Source organism: Symphalangus syndactylus, chromosome 7 (genome assembly GCF_028878055.3).
Source record: "Symphalangus syndactylus isolate Jambi chromosome 7, NHGRI_mSymSyn1-v2.1_pri, whole genome shotgun sequence".
In the NCBI taxonomy this organism is placed as follows: Eukaryota; Metazoa; Chordata; class Mammalia; order Primates; family Hylobatidae; genus Symphalangus; species Symphalangus syndactylus.
In genome coordinates this window covers 31,875,604-31,889,568 of record NC_072429.2, presented here as the reverse complement: position 1 = coordinate 31,889,568, position 13,965 = coordinate 31,875,604, and the positions used below count along the sequence as shown (strand labels likewise).

Here is a 13,965-nt window from a genome sequence, read left to right as displayed (position 1 = left end):
AGGTGGTGGTTGCACAGCATTGTGAGTGTACTAAATGCCACTAACTTGTACCATTTAAAATGGTGAAATTTATGTTATGTGAATTTTATCTCAAAAAATAGAAACTAAAAATAAACAAAACTCTCTCTCAGATCCCTTTCAACCACATTGATGCTGTCAAGGCAGCCTCTGGAAAGATAAAGATAGTGGCTGGGCTCTGACCCCAATGCAATGCCCATGGCTAAATGTTGTGGGGATGTGGGTAGTCCTCACTCCCTCTGACCTGTTCCTCTTCTTACCCCTCCCAGAAGAACCTGCAGGGCTGTGTGCACCAATGCCAAGTGGTTAAGAGTATGGGTTTTCTGGGGATCTTAACCTACGTGTGAATCCTGACCACGCCACTGTTGATGGTGTGAATCTGGAGGTTACAGAACCTCTCTGAGCCTCAATTTCCTCACTTGTCAAATGGGGATGAGAATATCATGCTTTTGTTAGCATGAACTAAGCATGTAAAGCATTTAACACAATGCAGGGAGTATTACTACCATTCAGTAAATGGTAGTGGCTATTAATAATTCTGTTATCTGTTGTATCTGCCTGAGCATAGTATTGATTGCCAAGATCCAGAGGTAGCAAGAAGTTTTGTCTTCAGCTAAATCCTTTAAAAACAATCCCAAACCCCAACAGCCTATTGCGGGGTGGGAGGAGTAGAGACTTGGCAACAATTGAAGATATTATTATTGTCTTAGTTTTTTTGTTTTGAAAATATCTAATAAATAGCGTTCTTTTTCCTTGTCTGAGTGAGTCTTAAACCAATTGAAAAATAAGACAAAGCGCAGTTGCTCAGGCAGCAGATGCTTCCAGGCCCTGGGCATCATGCACTACAAATGTAGTGGCTTCAAGCAGAAGTTGGTGGAAGAATGGGCTTCGGAGGCCTAAAGCCCGCAGGGATTAAAGCCTGTGGTTTCCCTTCCCCTCCTTTCCCCTCCTCTCCTCTTCCCTCCCCCCTTCCCTCCCCCCTTCCCTCCCCTCCCCTCCCTGCCCCTTCCCCTCCCTTCTTCCCTCCCCTCCCCTCTCCTTTCCCCTCTCCTCCCCTCCCCTTTCCCCTCTCCTCCCCTCCCTCCCTCCCTCCCTCCCTCTCTCCCTTCTTTCCTTCCTTCCCTCCTTCTGTCTTTCTTCATGGAGTTTTGCTCTGTTGCCCAGGCTGGAGTGCAGTGGCGCAAACTTGGGTCACTGCAACCTCCGCCTCCCGGGTTCAAGCAACTCTCCTGCCTCAGCCTCCCGAGTAGCTGAGATTACAGGCACCAGCCACCATGCCTGGCTAATTTTTTATATTTTTAGTAGGGACAGGGTTTCACTATGTTGGCCAGGCTGGCCTCGAACTCCTGACCTCAGGTGATCCACCTGCCTCGGCCTCCCAAAGTACTGGGATTACAGGTGTGAGCCACTGTGCCCAGCCAAGCTTGTGGTTTTCACAGAAGCACCACCTATATCATGTCTGCCACACCAACTAAACTGACCTCCAATTCCACTGCATGTGAATCTGCTGGGAAAAACAAAGTTCCAGAACTGCAGAAGTTTTTCCAGAAATCTGACAGTGTTACCATCCACCTGAAACAAGGCCTGCCTGACCAAATGCATTATGGGACAGCCATGGCGCTGAACTGTGGGAGGGACCATCTACTACCTGATTGCCCTCTACATGGCTTCACAGCCCCAAAACTAAGGAGTTATTTAGGTTGCAGAGGACTGGTTTGCTTTTTGGTGTAAACCCTTTGAATTTTCATTTTTCCTTTTTCTTTTTTTTTGAGATGGAGTCTCACTCTGTTGCCCAGGCAGGAGTGCAGTGGCACCATCTTGGCTCACTGCAACCTCCGCCTCCTGGGTTCAAGTGATTCTCCTGCCTCGGTCTCCCAAGTAGCTGGGAGTACAGGAGCCCGCTACCACACCCAGCTAATTTTTGTATTTTTTAGTAAAGACAGGATTTCGCCATGTTGGGCAGGCTGGTCTCAAACTCCTTACCTCAGATGATCCTCCTGCCTTGGCCTCCCAGAGTGCTGGGATTACAGGCATGAGCTACCTTGCCCAGCCTGATTTTTCACTTTTCATTGTTTCTGTTAATTTTTTTTTTTTTACTTGGATGGCTTACTTAACATTATTGCAAGAAGAATAGAAACATATGAAGACAGTATTTCGGTTTGTTTAGGAAAAGCATGTGGCTTCAGAGCTCATTCGATGGTTAAAACTATCATTTAAACAAGTGATGCCGTGCTTTATGCCTGTGTTCCTGATTTCCCTGGTGGTTCTGGATGCAGTTTGCCCACGGGCTTATTCACGTCAGTCTGTGCTGAGGACCTTAGGGACTTACTTGAGGTTGCATTTTTGAGCATGGGGTAGAGAAGCCTTTTTGGATTTGGATACAGCTGAGGAAAGAAGACAGAAGCCAAGGCCAGGAGCATAAAATGAGGGGCTCAACTTAGTACTCACCTTGGGAATTTTTCTATCTTGCAGTAAAATCTTAATAGTAATTATCTGTAGTCTGCCTCTATTCATTGGGCAGTTCATTTCAAAGGGCTATTGACCTCATCTCTGATCTTTAGTGAAATTGTATGTGTAATGGTGTGTATTTATTCCATGATGGGAACAGAGAACACCTGTTTAGTGTTGCACTTTAGACCGGTGTCTGCTTTGCTAATGCAGCTGTGCCACTAATTCTCCGTTATCTTTTAAAAATATTATGGCTTTAGATTATGACTTATTTTGACTGTGGAATAAATACATGAATGAACAAAAAAAGAAAAATAAGACAGAAGCCTGGGGAGATATAACTGATTTTGGAGACTGAAGGGATTTTATATTGCTGAACCCCCGAATGAGACTTCTCACCCCACCATGGACAAGGCTGGATCACTGGACAGCTGCCCATATTGGGGTCTGTCCTTGATACATTTACAGTATGAAGGAACAGAGGGCATGCTAGCCCCTTGCAATAGGGCACATTCCTAAGCCCACCAAACAGGGCAGGCACTCTGCCTCTAGGAGCGAAGCCAGGAATGGCCCTAGGGGACCGTCCTCCAAATAGAAGGAAAGTCATGAGAGAGGGAGATGCCTCTTCACATTGTTTAGCTATAGGCCCATCCGAGTGGTCTCCATGACAAGGCAGGGGCTTCCTAAACAATGGGACAGCTGTCCTACTTCTGCCCCCATGTGGTCTGACATGGGGAACGCCACTCTACTGCTGGTGACCCTTCCTTTTACATTCAGTAAGAAGTCCTTTGTTACAAAGGAAATAGAATAGCAGACAAATAAACACAAAACCTGGAAACAGCCTAATTTTGCCCAACATTAGGGGAATAAAGTAAATTATAGAATATCCATTCAATGGAATGTTAAGAAGCCATTTAAAAAAGCTGTTTACAAAGGGCTTATAATAATGTGGGAGTTATGTGGCATTATGTTATAACGTCAAATGAAAAAAGTATGATACAGAATTGCACATGTAGTATGAACTTGGCTATATTAAAACCTCGCTAAGACTATACATAGAAAAATGAACAATTTGGGAGGAAGTCTCCAAAATATTCACAGTGGTTGCCTTTTTGGTTAGTTTTTTCCTATAGCTTACAAATTTTCTATAATAAGCATGTATTTCTTTTGCAATGGAAAAACCCAACTTTATTAAAAAAATAAAACTTTTTTATAACGGCAAAGGTTACTCATTATCAGTCAAATCAACAATTTAGAACTTTATGGGTTCATAAGATTACAGAATGCTAATGCTGCAAGGGACCTTAGAGATTGTCCTAGTTTAAGAATTAAGACTGGGCGCAGTAGCTCACACTGGTAATCCCAGCACTTTGCGAGGCCGAGGCGGGCGGATCAAGACATCAGGAGATTGAGACCATCCTGGCCAACATGGAGAAATCCCATCTCTACTAAAAATACAAAAATTAGCTGGGTGTGTTGGCATGTGGCTGTAGTCCCAGCTACTCAGGAGGCTGAGGCAGGAGAATCGCTTGAACCCAGGAGGCGGAGATTGCAGTGAGCCGAGATTGCACCACTGCACTCCACCCTGGTGACAGGACGAGACTTTGTCTCAAAACAAACAAACAAAACAAAAGAAAACAAAAAATAATTAATTTTTTTTTTTTTTTTTTTTTGGTGAGGGAAGGTGACAGATCCCCTTCAAGGATCTCCTAGGAACTATGGCTTACTTCCTGATAACTTTTTTTTTTTCTGAGGTGGAGTCTCACTGTCACCCAGACTAGAGGGCAGCAGTGCCATCTCAGCTGACTGCAACCTCCGCCTCCCAGGTTCAAGCAATTCTCCTGCCTCAGCCTCCCAAGGGCTCCCAAAGGGCTGGGATTAGGGGTGTGAGCCACTGCGTCTGTCCCCTTCCTAAGAACTTAACACATTTAAACAACTACCATTTAAGTTGCTTTTAGTTTCAAGTTACAGAAAGCCCTGCTCAAAGCTGCTTAAACAATGAAGAAAATTCACTGGCTCATGTAGCTAAAAACTTCAGCCACCTCTGCCTCTTAACAGTTACATCTCCACCACCTTGTCTCTCAACAGCTACAGCTGCAGAAAAATCTCATGCAATTGATGGAACTTATCTTGCAGCTGGAATCTTAACTTTGAGAAAAATGGATTAGGTTTCCAATCTCTCCAGGTGGAAAGAAGACAAATGGCAGTTAAGAAAGCCAAGCCACGGATTCTGCCATGATGGATGCACAAATACTATGAGAAAACAGATAGAGGAGCAATTGGTCATCAGTGTGGTCACTGTATGGCCTTCAACAAGCCCTTTTCTACTCTGGATCTCCATTTCCTCATCTCTAAAATGAGGCCGTTCAATTATGTGATTTGTAAGGGCCTCTTCAGTCCAGCTATTTCAGAAGTTTGTGAAAGACACCCTAGCTCTGACCCAGAGTTAAACGATTTTCTTCCTGGGAGTATTATCTTCCCAGCCGACAGGCCAGCCCTACACATTTGAACATAATCATTAAACACCTGGCAAGAAGTGCCACCCCACATACAGTTTAATAATTCACATTCCAATCCAATTACTGCGAGTTTCATAAACAAGGGCTTATTAGAATATGGTCGCTTCCTCTGAGTAAGCAGTGTTTTTAGAAAGGAAATTACAATGATTATCTTCAAGATACAGGCATGAATAATATAATCGTTCCTCCTCCCTCCTTGTTTTTATCATTTCCTTTCATGCTGTCTCAGATGGGAGGTCTCTAGCCAGCAGCGACTCAAGGCAGCACCTCTCCCACACCGGGCCCTTTCGGCTCCTGGACATAGTTCTTCCCTGTCTCTTCATTAGAACCCATCTGTCCTGGGTCCTTAGGGAGCTTAGGGATTTGTTAAGTGTCCCACTTATTATTTATTCATCTCTGATTTACTTTTTTTATTATTACACTTTAAGTTCTGGGATACATGTGCAGGATGTGCAGGTTTGTTACATAGGTATACATGTGCCATGGTGGTTTGCTGCACATATCAACCCGTCATCTACATTAGGTATTTCTCCTAATGCTATCCCTCCCCTAGCCCCCCAACCCCCTGACAGGCCGCAGTGTATGATGTTCCCCTCCCTGTGTCCATGTGTTCTCATTGTTTAACTCCCACTTATGAGTGAGAACATGTGGTGTTTGGTTTTCTGTTCCTGTGTTAGTTTGCTGAGAACGATGGTTTCCAGGTTCATCTATGTCCCTGCAAAGGACATGAACTCATCCTTTTTTATGGCTGCCTAGTATTCCATGGTGTATATGTGGCACATTTTCTTTATCCAGTCTATCATTGATGGGCATTTGGGTTGGTTCCAAATCTTTGCTATTGTGAACAGTGCTGCGATAAACATGTGTGCATGTGTCTTTATAGTAGAATGATTTATAAACCTTGGGGTATATACCCAGTAATGGGATTGCAGGGTCAAATGGTATTTCTGGTTCTAGATCCTTGAGGAATCGCCACACTGTCTTCCACAATGGTTGAACTAATTTACACTCCCACCAACAGTGTAAAAGCGTTCCTGTTTCTCCACATCCTCTCCAGTCTGTTGTTTCCTGACTTTTTAATGATGGCCATTCTAATTGGCATGAGATGATCTCATTGTGGTTTTGATTTGCATTTCTCTAATGACCAGTGATGATGAGCTTTTTTTCATGTTTGTTGGCTGCATAAATGTCTTCTTTTGAGAAGTCTGTTCATATCCTTTGCCCACTTTTTGATGGGGTTGTTTTTTTCTTGTAAATTTGTTTAAGTTCCTTGTAGATTCCGGATATTAGCCCTTTGTCAGATAGATAGATTGCAAAATTTTTCTCCCATTCTGTAGGTTGCCTGTTCACTCTGATGATAGTTTCTTTTGCTGTGCAGAAGCTCTTTAGTTTAATTAGATCCCTTTTGTCAATTTTGACTTTTGTTGCCATTGCTTTTGGTGTTTTAGTCATGAAGTCTTTGCCCGTGCCTATGTCCTGAATGGTATTGCCTAGGTTTTCTTCTAGAGATTTTATGGTTTTAGGTCTTATGTTTAAGTCTTTAATCCATCTTGAGTTAATTTTTGTATAAGGTGTAAGGAAGGGGTCCAGTTTCAGTTTTCTGCATATGGCTAGCCAGTTTTCCCAACACCATTTGTTAAATAGGGAATCCTTTCCCCATTGCTTATTTTTGTCAGATTTGCCAAAGATTAGATGGTTGTAGATGTGTGGTGTTATTTCTGAGGCCTCTGTTCTGTTCCATTGGTCTATATATCTGTTTTGGTACCAGTACCATGCTGTTTTTGTTACTGTAGACTTGTAGTGTAGTTTGAAGTCAGGTAGCGTGATGCCTTCAGCTTTGTTCTTTTTGCTTAGGATTGTTTTGGCTATATGGCTCTTTTTTGGTTCCATATGATATTTAAAGTAGTTTTTTCTAATTCTGTGAAGAAAGTCAATGTTAGCTTCATGGGCATAGCATTGAATCTATAAATTACTTTGGGCAGTCTGATTACTTTTGCATGTGAGTGGAAGAGCTTTGGGGGAAAAAGCAGCACAATGACAATCAGTGGACTGTGTGCCTTTGGGCATTCATGACACTTTCCGGTCTCCAGAGCTCTATTTCTAAAATAAAGTGATTGAATTAGACCAGAAATTCTTAACCTGGGGAACATGGGCAGGTTTCAGAGAGTTTAAGAATGAGGCTCAGTTATACATAGTAAGTTGTGTGTGTGTCAACATTCATATCTCCAGTTTCTTTTTCTTGTTTTAAGTCAAAGTCTCGCTCTGTCAGCCAGGCTAGAGTGTAGTGGTGCAACCTTGGCTCACTGCAACCTCCGCCTCCCAGGTTCAAGTGATTCTCGTGCCTCAGCCACCCAAGTAACTGGGATCACAGGTGTGTGCCACCACGCCTGGCTGATTTTTTGTATTTTTAGTAGAGACAGAGTTTCACCATGTTGGCCAGGCTGGTCTCGAACTCTTGGCCTCAAGTGATCTGCCCGTCTTGGCCTCCCAAAATGCTGGGATTACAGATGTGAGCCACCACGACTGCCCCCCAGTTTCTATTTGGGAAATCATGTGGTCCCCAGGGGCATGAATTCCATATCAGCTTCAAAGCAGAACAGGTGATCTAGTTAAGGCAATCAGCTCTCTAGGTATCCCCTCACATATTTTTTGTTTTTATTTTTATTTTTTTAGAGACAGAGTCTTGCTCTGTTGCCTAGGCTGGAGTGCAGTGGCACAATCTTGGCTCACTGCAACCTCTGCCTCCCGGGTTCAAGCGATTCTCCTGCCTCAGCCTCCCAAGTAGCTGTGATTACAGGCCCGCACCACCACACCTGGCAATTTTTTGTATTTTTAGTAGAGATGGAGTTTCCCCATGTTGGCCAGGCTGGTCTTGAACTCCTGACCTCAGGTGATCTGCCTGCCTCAGTCTCCCAAAGTGCTGGGATTACAGGTGTGAGCCACCGCACGTGGCTATTTTTTATTTTTTAGATGATGTCTCATTCTGTCATCCCAGCTGGAGCACAATAGTGCAATCACGGCTCACTGCAGCCTCGACCTCTCTGAGCTCAGCCAATCCTCCCACCTCAGTCTCCTGAGTAGCATGAGGCACGTGCCATCATGCTTGGCTGATTTTGTTTGTTTGTTTGCTTGTTTTGAGACAGAGGCTCTGTCACCCAGGCTGGAGTGCAGTGGCGCAATCTCGGGTCACTGCAAGCTCTGCCTCCCGGGTTCACGCCATTCTCCTGCCTCAGCCTCCAGAGTAGGGGGGACTACAGGTGCCCGCCACCACGCCCGGCTAATTTTTTGTATTTTTAGTAGAGATGGGGTTTCACCGTGTTAGCCAGGATGGTCTCGATCTCCTGACCTCGTGATCCGCCCGTTTCGGCCTCCCAAAGTGCTGGGATTACAGGTGTGAGCCACCGTGCCCAGCCTAATTATTGTATTTTTTATAGAGATGGAGTTTCACCACGTTGGTCAGGTTGGTCTCCAACTCCTGGGTTCAAGTGATCTGCCCTGCTTGGCCTCCCAGAGTGCTGGCTGGGGTTGTAGATGTGAGCCACCATGCCTGGCCAGGATGGCACCTTAATCCAATATGAGTAGTGTCTTTATTAGAAAGAAGAGAGGCACAGACGGGAGAATGCCACATGAAGACATAGAGACACAGAGAGAAGATGGCTGTGTGAAGACAGAGGCAGAGATTGGAATGATGCTGCCAACAGCCACAGAACACCTGGGGCTACCAGAAGCTGGAAGAGGCAAGGAAGGATCCTCCCTTGAGGCTTGTGAGGGAGCATGGCCCTGATGACACTTTCAGTGTATGGAACTGTGAGAACAGAAATCTCTGCTGTGTTAAGCTACCCAGTCTGCGATTCTCTGTTACAGCAGGCAGCCTGAGCAGACTGACACACTGCTGTTGCCAGGAGAATGCAGGAAGGCAATTGGCGAGGCCCCGGGCACATGGCCACCCCATGTGTCATGCTCACTCAAATAACCAGAGCTGTGAGAGAGGGAAAGCTGGTCCTCTAAAGGAAAATTGAGGAGCAGTTTCAAAAACAGGAGAAATGGAACCTTGCATAGGCAAAAACTGGAAGTGTCCACCATAACATTTAATGCCCTATTTCGGCCGGGCGCGGTGGCTTGTGCCTGTAATCCCAGCACTTTGGGAGGCCGAGGTGGGCGGATCAGGAGATCAGGAGATCGAGACCATCCTGGCTAAACAGTGAAACCCTGTCTCTACTAAAAATACAAAAACAAAATTAGCCGGGCGTGGTGGCAGGCGCCTGTAGTCCCAGCTACTCAGGAGGCTGAGGCGGGAGAATGGCGTGAACCCGGGAGGTGGAGGTTGCAGTGAGCCGAGATTGCAACACTGCGCTCCAGCCTGGGCAACAGAGCGAGACTCCGTCTCAAAAACAAAGAAACAAACAAACATTTAATTCTCTATTGCAGGTCCTCAGCACTTCTTGCCTGAGTTCCTGATGGAATCGCCCAACTTTCCTTCAAGTTTTCCTCCTCTTCTCTTTCCATCCTATTTTATACAAGATGCCAGGTTATTGTTCCTCATTTTTGGTTGTGCTCTTACCACTCTCCTGTGCAAAATCCTTCGAAAGTTCCCCAGACCAACAGAAGAAAAATCCCGCTCTTTAAACTGACCTTGACAGGCACTTTCAGGCTGGCTTCCGGCACCCACCATCTCCATATGTAGAAATTTGACTTGCCCTCTAAAGCCTGCATCAAATACTGTCTCCTCCAAGAAGCTTCCCAGATGTTTTTTTAGCTGGAAGTTTTTACTGGCCTCTGGACTTTTTCTCCATTTTCATTAAGGTACTTGTATTAGTTTGCCAGGGCTTTCATAACAAAATACCATAAACTGGGTTGCTTAAACAATATAAATTAATTTTTTCACAGTTCTGGAGGCTAGAAGAGCAAGATCAAGGCATTGACAGGCTTAGTTTTCCTGAGGCATCTCTCCTTGATTTATAGACAGCTACCTGCTTACCAGGTCCTCTCATGGACTATTTTTTTTTTTGAGACAGAGTCTCACTCTGTGGTGCAGGCTGGAGTGCAGTGGCACAATCATGACTCACTGCAGGCTCAATTTCCTGGGCTCAAGCAATCCTCCCACCTCAGCTTCCCAAGTAGCTGGGGCTACAGGTGCATGCCACTATAACTGGCTTTTTTTTTTCTTTTTTAAAGAGATGGGGCCGGGAACAGTGGCTCATGCCTGTAATCCTAGCACTTTGGGAGGCCAAGGTGGGTGGGTCATTTGAGGTCAGGAGTTCGAGACCAGCCTGACCAACATGGTGAAACCCCACCTCTACTAAAAATACAAAAATTAGCTGGGCATGGTGGCGGGCACCTGTAATCCCAGCTACTCGGGAGGCTGAGGCAAGAGAATCACTTGAACCCAGAGGGCGGAGGTTGCAGTGAGCCGAGATCGTGCCACTGTACTCCAGCCTAGGTGACAGAGTGAGACTCCATCTCAAAAAAAAAAAAAAAAAAAAAAAAAAAGAGATGGGAGTCTCCCTGTGGTGTTGCTGGTCTTGAACACCTGGGCTCAAGTAATCCTCTTGCCTTGGCCTCCCAGAATTCTGGGATTACAGGCATGAGCCACTGCAACTGGCCTTTCTTCCTCTTATAGAGATACCAGTCATACTGCATTATGGTCCCATCCTAGATGCCTCATTTTAATTTACTATTTGAAATCCTATACCAAATACAGGCACGTGGATTAAGGCCCACCCATATGATCTCGTGTATCCCTGAATACCTCTTTAAAGACCCTGTCTCCAAATAAGGTTACGGTCTGAGGAACTGCATGCTGGGACTTTGACATATAAATTTTGATGGGAGGACACAATTCAATCCATAACAGCACTTAAAACTTTCTATTTTATTTTATGGATATTTGTGTACTTATTTTAACTCCCTTAGAAGATGGTAAGATCCTTGAAGGCAGGAAGTATATCTTATCTATATCCTTTTATTTCCCATAGTGTTTAATGGACTTTCTTGGACTTAGTAAATGCTCAAAATTTTTCGTTGAGTGAATGAATGGTATATAAAATAATTCTTGATTAATAATAATTTCTCATTTCCCAAATTTTATATTAAAAAACTATATAGCGGAGATAACATTGGGCTTGATGTCAAAGGCTTGGGGTTTTTTCCCAACTCTGTCACTTTCTAGTTGTGTGCACTTGAATAAGTCACCTAATCTCTCTGGGACTCCATTTCCTCATCTGTAAAGTGGGAATAATAACACTGTCCTGTTTGCTTTACAAGTCATTAATGAATATTAATAAAATAGTTTAGTCACCCTCAAAATATCTGGGGGCAACTACTATATACCAGGCATTGTTCTGGGCACTTGAGATATAATAGTGAACAAGCTGGGCCAGGTTCCTGTTGACAGAGGATTTTTCTCTCGGCCCCTTTGCTGGACTTGCAGCAGTGGTGCCCTGTCTACTTGGCCTCACTCAGCCCCTTCCGGGAGGGAGCACATGAGTGAGCCAGTGTGGGATCTGGCCAGCCACTCCGAGCATGACACAGGAGCAAGCTCTGTGTGGGGCCCATGGCCAGACCAGGTGCAAGGGTGCCCATGACAGAGAAGCCCCAGAGGGAGTGTTAGGGTGCTAATTAGCTCTTTTAGTTCCGCCATACACAGCCTGATGGATGGTGGCATGTTAGCAGCTCAGTCAGCCCCTGGCCCCATCACATGGAATGGCTGCCCTCTGCTGGCAGGGGCAAAAGGCCAGTGTCATAGCCTTTTTGGGTACCCATTCTCAGTGGGTCCCAAGCTCTTGTCCAGCATCCAAGAAGAATGAGGATATGCTGACAATCAAAGAGTGAGCAAGGCAGGGAGTTTTATTGAGTGATGAAACAGCTTTCTGTGGAGACAGGATGTTCCCCTAACCGAATGCGGGAAAGTCCCCCCCAGTGTGGCTGAGTCCAGGGTTTTTATGGGCTCAGAATAGCAGGGGCAGGCTGTAGGAGGTATTGGAAAAGGCAACATTCGATTGGTTAAGAGGCGTTATTCAGAAAGACTCAATAGGGAAAGGGTGGACAAACAAGAACAGAAGTTCTCACTCTGGCTTGTGGGTTTCATCTGGGACCAGCAGTCCGATCTTTCAGACTTTAGGCTGTTTTTTGGCTGGAAGGTGGGGTTTCACTGGTGATCTGCCCCTATTTGCCTGGGCATTTGGTTGCCTCCTGTCACTATCACTGTCCTCATTCTTGTTCTTGTGGGGAAATAGGTGATTAACAAGAAATTATTACTGATGAGTATCCAAAACAATTTCAGAAAGTGCTAAGTTCAATGCAGACTACAAAGCAACATATGTGATGGTGGGGGCTTACCTCCTAGAAAGGGTGGTTAGGAAAGACCTCTCTGAGGAGGCATTTGAGCTGAGATGTGAAGAATGAGAAAGAAGTGGCTATTCTGGGGAGTGAGAGGTAGGAGGGATGAGTATTCCAGGCAGAGGGAGGACAAAAGGCCCTGAGGCAGGAGAGAATGAGTGTGAATATTCAAGTAAGCTAGTAGGGTAATGACATGTAAAATTTGCAGCTCAGTCAAATGCAAGGCTTCCCACCCATCACAGAAAGACCCTAGGGTTGGGGTTTTATTTCTGACTCATCCGTGGTGTACATCTGGGGCATCACTTCCCACGTATGCAGCCTTGGGCATATCACCTTGCCTCTCATGGTTTCTCCTTCCGTGCCCTGCCTGGCTGCCAGTGTTGGGAGGGGGTCAAATGTGACCATGTGGGTAAAGGCACTTTGAAAATAGGAAGCACTGTGTGTTTTCCAGGTGCTATCATTATTTGAGAACAAGTTACCTACGATTAAGGATTTGGACTTTGAATTCTGCAAGTAGCTTGCTGATCAAATTTTCTGAGGAAAGCTGCAGTCACCCCAGCTCAGAGCTCAAAAATGCCTGTCTCAGGCTTTTCAAAGCAAATTGATAAGAATTAAGTAGAGGTAGCTGCAGTGATGTGAAAGCTGTGTTTTGTGGGGGTTGAATTCTAACTTTCTTGCCTACTGAGACTCTATACACATGATTTGGTGTGAGTAACCCCCCTGTTTGGGTGCTTGGATGCCTATGAAACTATCTTGGGGTCAGGTCACTGTGTGTGTCTGTGTGTGTGAGATTTTACATTGCAACAGAATATTCCAGAAAAGAGCCATCTGCTCAGATATTTTAAGCATGCCACTGCCCCCAGAACTGATGTGATTGAACATTATACACATACATCTTGAATAGTGAAATTGCACCCAGGCACATATAAATTACAGTAACAGAGCATTCTTTTTTTTTTTTTCACCATCCTTTCTTGATGAAAATTCTTTTTTTTTTTTTTTTTTTTTAAATTATACTTTAAGTTCTGGGATACATGTGCAGGACGTGCAGGTTTGTTACATAGGTATACATGTGCCATGGTGGTTTGCTGTACCTATCAACCCGTCATCTACATTAGGTATTTCCCCTAATGCTATTCCTCCCCTAGCCCCCACCCCCTGACAGGCCCTGGTGTATGATGTTCCCCTCCCTGTGTCCATGTGTTCTCATTGTGAGAACATGTAGTGTTTGGTTTTCTGTTCCTGTGTTAGTTTTCTGAGAATGGTGGTTTCCAGCTTCATCCGTGTCCCTGCAAAGGACATGAACTCATCCTTTTTCATGGCTGCATAGTATTCCATGGTGTATTTGTGCCACATTTTCTTTTTTTTTTTTTTTTTTTGAGATGGAGTTTTGCTCTTGTTGCCCAGGCTGTAATGTAATGGCATGATCTTGGCTCACTGCAACCTCTGCCTCCCGGGTTCAAGCGATTCTCCTTCCTCAGCCTCCTGAGTAGCTGGGATTACAGGCATGTGCCACCACGCCTGGCTAATTTTTTGTGTTTTTCGTAGAGATGGGGTTTCTCCATGTTGGGCAGGCTGGTCTCGAACTCCCGACCTCAGGTGATCTGCCTGCCTCGGCCTCCCAAAGTGCTGGGATCACAGG

General features: G+C 45.0%; 1 pseudogene; it reads left to right on the top strand.

Annotated features, from left to right (window-relative positions):
• The first annotated feature begins 855 nt into the window (after window positions 1-855).
• On the top strand, window positions 856-1,705 carry LOC129485693 (cytochrome c oxidase subunit 7A-related protein, mitochondrial-like; annotated as a pseudogene).
• The last annotated feature ends 12,260 nt before the right edge of the window (window positions 1,706-13,965 follow it).